The sequence below is a fragment of the Eleutherodactylus coqui genome, chromosome 1, assembly GCF_035609145.1.
Source record: "Eleutherodactylus coqui strain aEleCoq1 chromosome 1, aEleCoq1.hap1, whole genome shotgun sequence".
NCBI classification, from domain to species: Eukaryota; Metazoa; Chordata; class Amphibia; order Anura; family Eleutherodactylidae; genus Eleutherodactylus; species Eleutherodactylus coqui.
The window spans coordinates 195340241-195351165 of record NC_089837.1 but is presented as its reverse complement, the minus strand read 5'-3'; positions in this window follow the sequence as shown (position 1 = coordinate 195351165).

Below are 10925 nucleotides of genomic sequence, written 5' to 3'. Positions count from 1 at the left end.
GCAAACATCGTTCTTCTCTGTCACAGCTGTTACAGCTGTGGCAGAGGAGAACGATCTTAATGCTGACATAATTTTTATTTTTTTATTTTTACACATTTTAGGATGATTTTCAGGTAAGGGCTTATATTTTTAAGCCCTTCCCGAAAATTCATCCCACGCTCGCCGGCAGCCCATTGCTTTCAATGGAGCCGGCTGTATTGCCGGCTCCATTGAATTCAATGGGCTAACATCGTTCTTCTCTGCCACATGCAGCCCTGCATGTTGCTCCTCACCTGCCCTATCCATTTCTGTGTTTTTTACATGAAAACCTTAGCGGAGCACCAGTCATATACAAAAATGTTAGAGTCGCCTATTGACTTCAATGGGGTTCGTTACTCGAAACGAACTCTCGAGCATCACTGAAAGTTCGACTCGAGTAACGAGCACTCGAGCATTTTGGTGCTCGCTCATCTCTATTGTTTATGCAACTGTTTTATCGATTTTTTTTTTCTGATTTATTCCCTAGGTATTGAAAGGGTAAACCAGAAGATCAGTTTTATAGGACGCTAATAGATAATATATAACTACTTTTTAGAGACAATAACCTTTAAATGTTGTATTATTTCTTTAGCCATCTAAATGTATTAGCTATAGAATAGCCAAGCTTGATCCTGCTGTAAAGACCTGTCAAATATCTCTATAGAGAGAACTACAATTTCTGAAGTAAATGGCATGTTGAGGCAAGATATGGCACTGTCATTCTGTATGGGATGTTGTTACTTCGTATCATCTCTGTAGGATACATGTCAGAAATATAGCCTGGTAACTTTCCTTTTATCGAGCTTTGGTAACGTGTGATAAAAGGAAGCTGTGACATTCTTGCGAAATGACAATGAACACTGCAATTTGTGATCATGTTTGAGAGCTATTGTAAGACACTGACAGCATTATAAAATCAAGGATAAAAACTCCACATCCTAGTGATAACTATTTTTAGTGTTCTTAAAACTTACTTTACCACCTAATGTAATTCAGTGTTACAGTGTGTGTGGATAGAAAAGGATGGAAATCTAATGTACATATGCAGAAGCTTTGGACAGGGGCATAGCTAAAAGCCCATGGACCTGGGTGTAAAAAGTTCAGCTTGGGCCCCCTGCTTCCTGTCATGATGCCCGTGGTCCACTCAGAACTTTCTGCTGCATTGTTGGATCTCAAGTAGCTTACTGATACAGCTCTAGCCACGGGGGTAGTTGTTAGAGTTTTTGTCAGGATGGGCGGCTATCAGGGTCACTGTGCCCGCATGGCGGACACTGTCGCCCCTGCGGCGGGTGTCCAGCACAGGGGACTCTGACGCTGGTCACCACTCCTGGCTGCTCGGCTCCTATACGGTGCAGAGGTGCTAGGAACGTGGCGGCTGCTGCCCGGCACCGCGTTCCTGTTGCGATGGCAGCCTGCTGTATCTCCTCTGACCTAGTTGGGTCTGCTAGTGCTGAGGGAGGTTCTCCCAGCACTCTCTGATTATTCTGCTGCTTTCAGGTGCTCCGCCTGATCAGCTTCTGGGGTGGAAGCTCTGACAGCATTTAAACCCCTCAGTTGCTTCCTGACACTGCCAGTGTTTGTATAGGCTTCCTGTCACTCACCAGCGTTACTCTGTATTCCTGATTATTAGTGTATTTACCTCAGCTTTTCCCCTCACCTGACTTCGTCTCCTCCTGCCTGTACGGCGTTTTCCGGACTGACTTTTCGTGCTTGACCTTTGGCTTGCTCCTGGACTGGTTTGCTGTTTTTCCTTTGTGCTTCGCTCTGGTTATCTGTTTGTCTGTCTATTTGTTTTCTGTTTCCAGGGATTGTGGCTTTCCCCAGCATTCCCCTAGCCAGTGTAGGGAGCGTCGCCCAGTTGACCGCCTGGGGTCAGTCAGGAGTGGAGGCAGGTAGGCAGGGACAGGGGTTGTGGGCTACGTTGCAGGGACCCCCGACTTCTGCTTTCCCTGGTACCCTGACAGTTTTATAATATTAAGGGCACAAGTCCAAAGACAGATGTTTTGTTGCTCCCTACCCACAAGGCAAATTATATACATGTATATTCATTTATATAATCTAAGAGATTGCAGCACTTCTGGATTATTAAGAAAAATATTCTTGATTCCCCCAGTCTGGCATAGTAGCATAGTATATAAGGCCGAAAAAAGACACATGTCCATTCAGTTCAGTCTGTTATCCCAAAATGCTAATCCAGAGGAAGTCAAAACCTCGATGCGGTAGAAGCCAAACATTTCACACCATTTACTGGAGCTTTTTAAAGGGACTGAAATGTTGCGCTGGGTTAATAAAATTACTTTTGCTAGTACTCTGCAAATCTTTTAGATTACATGCTTGGACCCAGGATTGGGGTAATGGTCGGTACTTGTGCATCTTGTCTCCACCGGAACTAGGGGTGGAGACATGGGTGGTCCTGTTTCAGTTATAGGGAGAGGCAGATGACAGGCACAAGTGAGGATTGGATGATGGACACGAAACTAGGTTACACCCCTCCTATTGTCCTGCGCCGGCCTGGCATCTCAGCATCTGTGGCCACTCCCGACATCGCTGTCACTTTAGGCACCGCTCTAGCATTAACTGCCCTCGTGCCTGCTGTAGTATTGACTCATGCGCTACTTTTGCTACCTTCTGCTGTGCCAGCTGCGGCGCTGTTAGTGTCTTCCCCCTGGGCTCCCATGAGCACTGGAATCTGTCCTCCCATCTGCGTCCGGCATTCAAGGCGTCCACGCTCTCAGATGGCAGCATGCATGGAGCTGCCGGCGCTTAACCCTGCACCACTCTAAGATGCCTGTATTTAAGCGCCGAATGAGCTCCGGTCTCGTCCCCCACCCTCACTCTCCCCAGAGGACTCCCATCAGCACAGGGAGCTGTCATCCCCTCCGGCAGCACAGCTTACGGCGGCCCCACTGTCTCTGCCTGCCACTCGACGTGCATCCCGGATGAACAGCAGCTGAGAGTCCTCACCAGGGGCAGACAGCACAGCGCAGGAGGGGGTGGTGAGCAGATCCCTACCCGTAACACTAAACCAAACCCTAAGATATCCCTAACCCTAACCTGGGGGGTGTTCCCTATCACTCTACCCGGCCAACCTATGTCTCCACCCCTAGTTCCGGTGGAGACAAGATGCACCAGTACTGTAATGGTCACTGGCATACCATTTGCCATACCATGGTGCTGATTGTACATTACAATGTGTCTTTGGTAGAAAAAAATAAAGATACAATATATATTACACAACTGCTCAGCTCTAGTATGGCACTAAGTAAAACAGTCACTGTATAGTCTGATACCTGCTATACACAGTGATAATCATTACAATTACTTTCCCTTCTCTAAGCAAAGTCCACCATAAATGCTTCTTTGAGTCACCATTATTCTCTGCACACTCTTCCTATTATGCTGTTACATAGAGATGAGCGAGTATACTCGCTAAGGCACATTACTTGAGCGAGTAGTGCCTTAGCCGAGTATCTCCCCGCTCGTCTCTAAAGATTCGAGGGCCGGTGCCGGTGACAGGTGAGTTGCAGTGGGGAGCAGGGGGAGCGGGGGGGAGAGAGAGAGGGAGAGAGAGATCTCCTCTCCGTTCCTCCCCGCTCTCCCCCGCCGCTCCCCGCCGGCCCCCGAATCTTTAGAGACGAGCGGGGAGATACTCGGCTAAGGCACTACTCGCTCGAGTAATGTGCCTTAGCGAGTATACTCGCTCATCTCTACTGTTACATCTGACCCTGACAGTACTGAAAAAGTAATAGTACCCCCACAAAGTAACGCAGCACCCCCTCTGTGCTGCCACAAAGTAACAAAGCCGCTCTGTGCTCCTTGAGGTCTAAAGCTCCACTGCTCCCAAACTAGGGCTGACCTTAGGGTAGATGCTGTCCTATGCAGTATGCTATATTGGTGTTCTCCACAAACCAGATATCCATTTTTATCTACAATTGTGGATATTTTAATTAAATGTGATGGATGAATTTTTCTGGTGTTTTTTTGAAGTGTGTTTTAGGGTACATTCAGTCAGGAGGGGTATTGTCTCTCCTTAAGGAGAGTACCTAGAAAGTGAGTGAGGAGACTTATAAGGCCATGCATGCTCCTCTGGGAAATATGCAAATAAGGGAGAAGGAACAATAGCTCTGCAGAGCCATCTATTGGTTGGCTAGCCAAGCCAGAATCCTACTGCACACCGATGAGGAGCAATAAAAAATCCTCGTCATTACTGTATCAAAAAACGATTTTGACCCAGATTTCAGTGCAGATCCGCAGCAGACTTCACCTCTTGTATTGAGAGGGTAAAATAAGTTGTCGATCCACACCAAAATCTGCAACAATGCACAGTTTTTGATGCAGAAATTATGCAAATTTTGGTGCAGATTTTCTGCTGTGGAAAACCCGCACAATTTTTCGCTTTGTGTGAACGTACCATATTTTTGGCAATGGCCTGCATGATCAAAAGTTGCACAGCAATACCACATGCATTCTTTTTTCTAAATGAGGACGTAGAACCACATGCTATAACAATATCTAAAGACTGACATTATCCTTTAAAAATAAACATTTGCAGGCATATACACACTGTCTTATATTGCTATAGAGATGCATTAGCATCTGCAGGGCAAATAAATGCATGCAGATGTGATTTTTTTTCCTGGTGTGCGGGAAGAAATCGCAGCATGCTTCATTTTCTGGTGGATCTCCCGTACGGATGTCTCCCGCGGCTTCCATTGAAGTCAATGAAAGCTGTCTGGACCCGTGGCACACCCGCAGCTGTCATTGTGCTGTGCAACGGATCCGCAGGAGAGTAGGAGATTTTTTTTTAAAAGTGTGTATGGCACATGTGTACGGCACGCTGCAGACGTGCTGAGCACATCTGCCATGCAGAAGAGAGAAGATCCAGCCGTAATGGATAGCAGACCCGCAGCGTCCAGACAAGTGAGTATGCTGTCATTTTTGGCCTCATGGCTGCGGGCAGGGTGGAAACCGCTACTGGATTCCACCGTGCGTGCAGGTGGACATGAGGGCTTATTCTGCTAGTACCAAATAAAGGTAGCATTGCTATTGACTCCTATAGGCATAAAGCAACTATTTATACGGATCTAGCAGCAGGAAATACTTGCAATCACTGGCATAACTATTTAGAATGCAGGGAATGCAGTTGCACCCGGGCCCAGGAGCCTTAGGGGGCCCATAAGACTTCTCTTCTCCATATAGGGAGCCCAGTACTATGAATAAAGCATTATAGTTGGAGGCCCTGTTAGAGATTTTGTATTGGGGCCTAGTTACGCTTGCAAAGTCAGCATACAATCCTATATCTAATATTCCAATATGAATTCTACTAAGTGAATGAGTTATTTGTTCAGAGGGTCCAAGTCATTATAATGTGCCTCATTCCATCTTTATGGAATTGTCACCGCTGCATGAGAGAAGTCATTTCAGATACTCTGATATGACAGTAAAGTCTTTATGTGTTAACCAGTTGCAATCAATTTCCTGTAAGAATCCTAATCTCTTGTCTTGAAGGCCTAAGCTGTGAAAATGTTTTTTAACAATAAATTAACATTGGAAGAACTGAGAAATCCTGACAGATGCCTTGAGGGATTTCTGTATCAGGTCATGTAAGAGCACTATAGTATTGATTTTGTGCTCTAATTCCCCTCAACACTGTCTCATAATTGACTGATTATGGACTAACCACCAAATATGCTGCAGTCTCCTTTGATATATTTATACTTTGAATTCATTTTCATTACACAGTCAGGATGCTATCATAAATCATGTCTTGCATGTATATCATATCTAAATGTCCTCTAATGACTCTCATGTATCCTAAAGGTGAGAACTATTACAATATGCGAGTCTCTGCACTAGCATGAATTCTTTACCTACCTCAAGTACAGTTCTAGAATTTGAAGTCATTTCTGTAATTAAACTTTGTGTCATTTGGACAATAAATGCTTATTGTTTCAGCTGTATTCTTGGGATATTTTAAGTAGAATTATGACTTAAAGGAGCTATTTCACAAAATAGCCGACTCAGCTATCTCTGAAGGTCCCATTGGAGTGAATAGAGTAGTGGTGTGCATGCACGGCCATCCGCTGCCATTCAGTTTGGTACTGAGCTGTGGCTAAGATGTCTTATGGAAGGTACTGTATGTGTATGAACAATCACACTGATTGTTCCAGGCACATGCAATACAGCTGCTTGCTCCATGTAGAGTTGAACGAATGGTGTTAAAAGGTCCTTTTACATGCAAAGGTAATCTTTTAAACTGCCCAAAGATTGAAAAATTAAAGGTCTTTTTCGTTTGAATGATGATTTTAAGGTTAACTTAAAATCCATCGATCAGCCACTGAGAGATAATGCAAACACATCTATCTTTCAATACTAGCTAGGAGAGAACAATGGAATGTGTGGCAGCCACAAGGTGAACAATGCAGCTGTTTGCACAGCTGGGCATGTGTTTAAACACAGACTGGGCTCTGCAAACAGCTGATGCAGGCCCTTTCACATGCAAATGAAGATGATAAAGTGATAATGGCCATTAACACTTTATGCAAATAGATTGCTAAATCTTTCAGTCATTTGAGAGATTATCTTTGCGTGTAAAAGGGCCTTTAGCAATGTATTTGCATAAAGTGTTAATGGCTTTAATGGCCATTAACACTTTATCAACTTCATTTGCATGGAAAAGGACCTACAGGACTTGTTTGATGAGTCAGGCATGTGCTTAAATACACACCCTGCTGTGATCACATTCCATTGTGCAGTCTTTTGAAAGATGATGCATTCAAATGCAATGTATTTCCTCAGTCTTTCAGCTGCTGAACCATGGATTTTATGTGAAGTAAAATCCATCATTCAAACAAAAAGTGCATGTTGTCTGCATTTAAATGTAACGATTTCCACAAATTTTTGGCCATTTGGATGAATTATGAACGATAATCATTTCATGTAAAAGGGCCTTAACTTGCCAAATTGTTCCTCCTGGCAAAAAACTGCAAGTGCAAAAGGCCATTAACATAAGATACTGTTACATTCATGTGGGCAAATAAGCACCAGGCCCACACGAACGTGACCCAGGATACAAACAGGTAGTCACTGATGACACACACTAGCCATGCATACCTGTACACATAAGCAGATGTTATAACTATAAATGTATGACATATTGATTCGTATATATTGGCCAAAATACTTAAGTCCGCAAGCCCCGATCAAGGCTCCTCATTGTCTTGCGGGTCCCTACACTAGCAAGCTGTAGGGAGAATGGCAGAATCCTACTTAATAAGCAAGGTGATCACCTCGATAAATCGGCCCCGCGCTGGAACCTCGGTCCTGACTGACCCTCAAGAGTTAATACATGGTACCAGAACAGGACAGCACACAGAACACAAATCACACAGCAACACACAGTAGTGTTAGCATGCCAGACACACAACCACACAGAACAGGACAGTTCACTCCTCATGTCTAGCCAGCTGCACAGACATACAGAACGTGACACTGTTCACACCATATACACAAAACTGGGCTATCCACATCTAATGTCTGGCCACCTGCACAAACACTGGACTAGTCCCTGTTTACACTATCCACAGAACAGGATTGTCCACAGCTAATGTCTGACCACCTGCACAAACAGTGGATTAGCCCCTGTTCACACTATCCACAGAACACATGTACAAGCATGCAAAACCAACAAACCCTAGAGTGAAGGGAAACCAGCTTCCTCTTTTAGACGGAGGATATTTATCTGCATCCAGACCAGTGGTGATTGGCTAGCAGGAGATCACCACACCCATCCAGATCAATCATTCTACACCAGCAGGGCTGTGCTGCTAGAAACCTATGTGGTACAACAGATCCCAGCCAGCACAACCCTAACAGATACATAGCTGTCAGCCAAACTCTTGTTTAGATGACAACTATTTCCCCATAGGGTCCCGAAAAACATGCAAATCTCCCAGTGCAAGCAAAAATCGTACATTATCTATCTATCTATCTATCTATCTATCTATTGCAAGGAGCATGGTGCAAACAGCTTTTAAAGAAAAAAAGCTTTTATTGTTCCATGAATAGACGAAAAAGGCAACGTTTCGACCGTTGAGGTCTTTATCAACACAGAGCAGTGGATCTATGCTCCGGATGCTGTCTATCTATCTCATATCTATCTATCTCATATCTATCTATCTATCTATCTATCTATCTATCTATCTATCTATCTATCTATCTATCTATCTATCTATCTATCTATCTATCTATCTATCTATCTATCTATCATCTCAAACTAGATTAATTCAAACCAGCAATGCAAGCCATATGTGGATATGTGAAAAAAAAAACATGAATGGGATGTCAAATCCTTGCATGTGATTGTTTACTAGCAACAACGGGCTCTTTATTATCCATGTTCTTGTTTCACCAATGAGGAGTGAAGATGTACTTGTTACATGCATATTGTTTACATTAATATGTATAGAATTGATTAGAAATAGAAATCTAGTATAGAGGTATAGTGGACTATTTTACAATAATATATGGTAATGTATCTTTCATATGCCTTTCTCAGTTCCAGAATATACAGGACACATATAAAACTAACTGCACTAGATATTCTATAGAAGAATGTTTTGTACTAACTATGGCCATCAACCAAGTAATTCAGCTAAAAGCTTTTTTGTGATAAAACAGCTCATTTACTTCAGCACAAAACAATTTCTATTATTTCCAGACTGTAGTATTTATTTTGGCATCCAGTAGTCATTTCATTTGTGAAAATTCATAATGATTATCTACTATTACTTCGATGTTCTGAAGCAGAGTTTAAAAATAGCAAGAAATTTGCTGATTTATTTTCTGCGTGATGTACTTTTTTAGCCTGCAGGTTTATAGGCATCACCACAGCTGCCGTTCTTAAGAGAAGATTGTGATGTTTGCCAAGAGCAGTGCTTGGGCACCAAACAGTTGTACACAAATAATAACACAGCATTAATAAAGCAGAGATATTCATCTTTAAAAACCTTAAACATTCTTTATTTAAATGTATCTTATGCAGCCTATCCACATATACAGTAACACAATAATAGCAATAGCTTTTGTGTTTCACAATTTATTGGAAGTTTTTAACATTGCAAACAGACTGTTGACTGGCCAAAGAGGATCCCCGCACAGGGGGCTATAAAGATGAGGTTGATATAACAAATACATTCTCTATAATGAAAAACACATAAAATGAAATCATTGGATGATGCAATGAATGACACAAACATAACAGAGATAAGAGAAAAAAAATCACTGACTTCATCAAAGGATATAGAATGTACAAAGTGAGTAACTGAGGACTGGAAGTAACGCTGGAGAGGCTGAATATTCAAAATAAATGCCAATGAATGGCTGTGATTGGTTCATCGAGCGCCACAGTGATGTTCTGTTGGCACGGAGAACTGCAAGCAAGCCTGCCCAGAACTGCAGAGACCAGTGGGAGGGACTCGGATGGCACCTGCTAGGTAAGTATAAGACACCCCCTGAAAATAAGACCCCGTGCCTCTTTTGGGGCAAAAATTAATATAGACAGGGTCTTATTTTCTGGGAAGCACGGTAGGTGAATATTAGGCCACTAGGAATAAGGCTTCAATTGAAAGTAATCAGTCCTCCATATTTGTAATGTGTGAGATATGTAATGGGATGTGTAGGAAAGAACGGGAGGTACCAGGCTTGTGCCCACAACAAAGTCTCCTCTGTATTTTATTTATTTATAACATAAATAAATAACTATAAATTGACAGAAGGGAGTACTCAAAAACCACCTAAGATAAGGCCAATGAGGCCAGAGTAAGGCAACTAAGGGTGAATGCAGACGGCCAGGTTGGATTCCGACTGCAAGATTCTCGCAGTGGGATGCGACCCGTGCCCCTGCATTGTCCTCTCGCTTACCCATCTGGCGTCTTCTCTCTCTGCTTTGCGCCAACTGGTGGACAGCTGCACATGTGCAATGCAGAGCCGGCTGGTCAGCGATGACGCGACAGTGCAAGCCTCGCATCGAAATATGACATGCTGCGATTTTGTTACCGTTCGAGTTTTCACGCGGTCAAATCGCGGCTGTCTGCATAGGATTGCATAAACTAATGCAATCCTATGGCAGAGTGCAACGGTAGAAATTCCGTGTGAATTTCCACCCGTGTGCATTCAGCCTAAGGCCTTGTTCACACGAGCGTGTATTTGTGCATGCGTATGTGTGCACAAAACCATGTATCTATTAGAACCATTGTTTTCCCTTTGGTGTCTTCACATGTCCTTGTCACTGAGCACTCAGCCAATCACAGGCAGCGCTTAGACATTCATTGAATTCATTGAGCTGCCTGTGATTGGCTGAGCACTGTGACCAATCACAGGCAGTGCACAGCTGTCATTCAATGAATAGCTGAGTGCTGCCTGTGATTGGCTGAGTGCTCGACCAATCAGATGCAGTCCTTTCAGGAGGCAGTGATTTTAAATCTGAAAGAGCTTCAGTACAGTGCTGGGGAGCCAAGCATCTAGACGCGCCGAGCCCTGACAGCGGCGGAGATATGAGTATTTATATATATTTTTTTACACACGCTAGGGATGATTTTCAGGGAAGGGCTCGTATTTAAAGCTCTTCCCCGAAAAATCACTACAGGGGTTGCCTGCATTCCATTGCTTTCAGCAGCGACGACCCCATCGAAAGCAATTGGAACACAGCTTTGTTCATGCACATTTTTGCACATCTGTGTAGTGCTGTTTTGCATGCACATATGCATGTGCAAAACAACGCTCATGTGAACGAAGCCCAAGAGAGGAAAGATGTGTTTTAACACTGCACATTGAATTTAAAAGGTAGACATCAAGTAAGTCCAAATATTAGGCTGCAATAGTAAATCACAATTAAATAAGTAATAGTT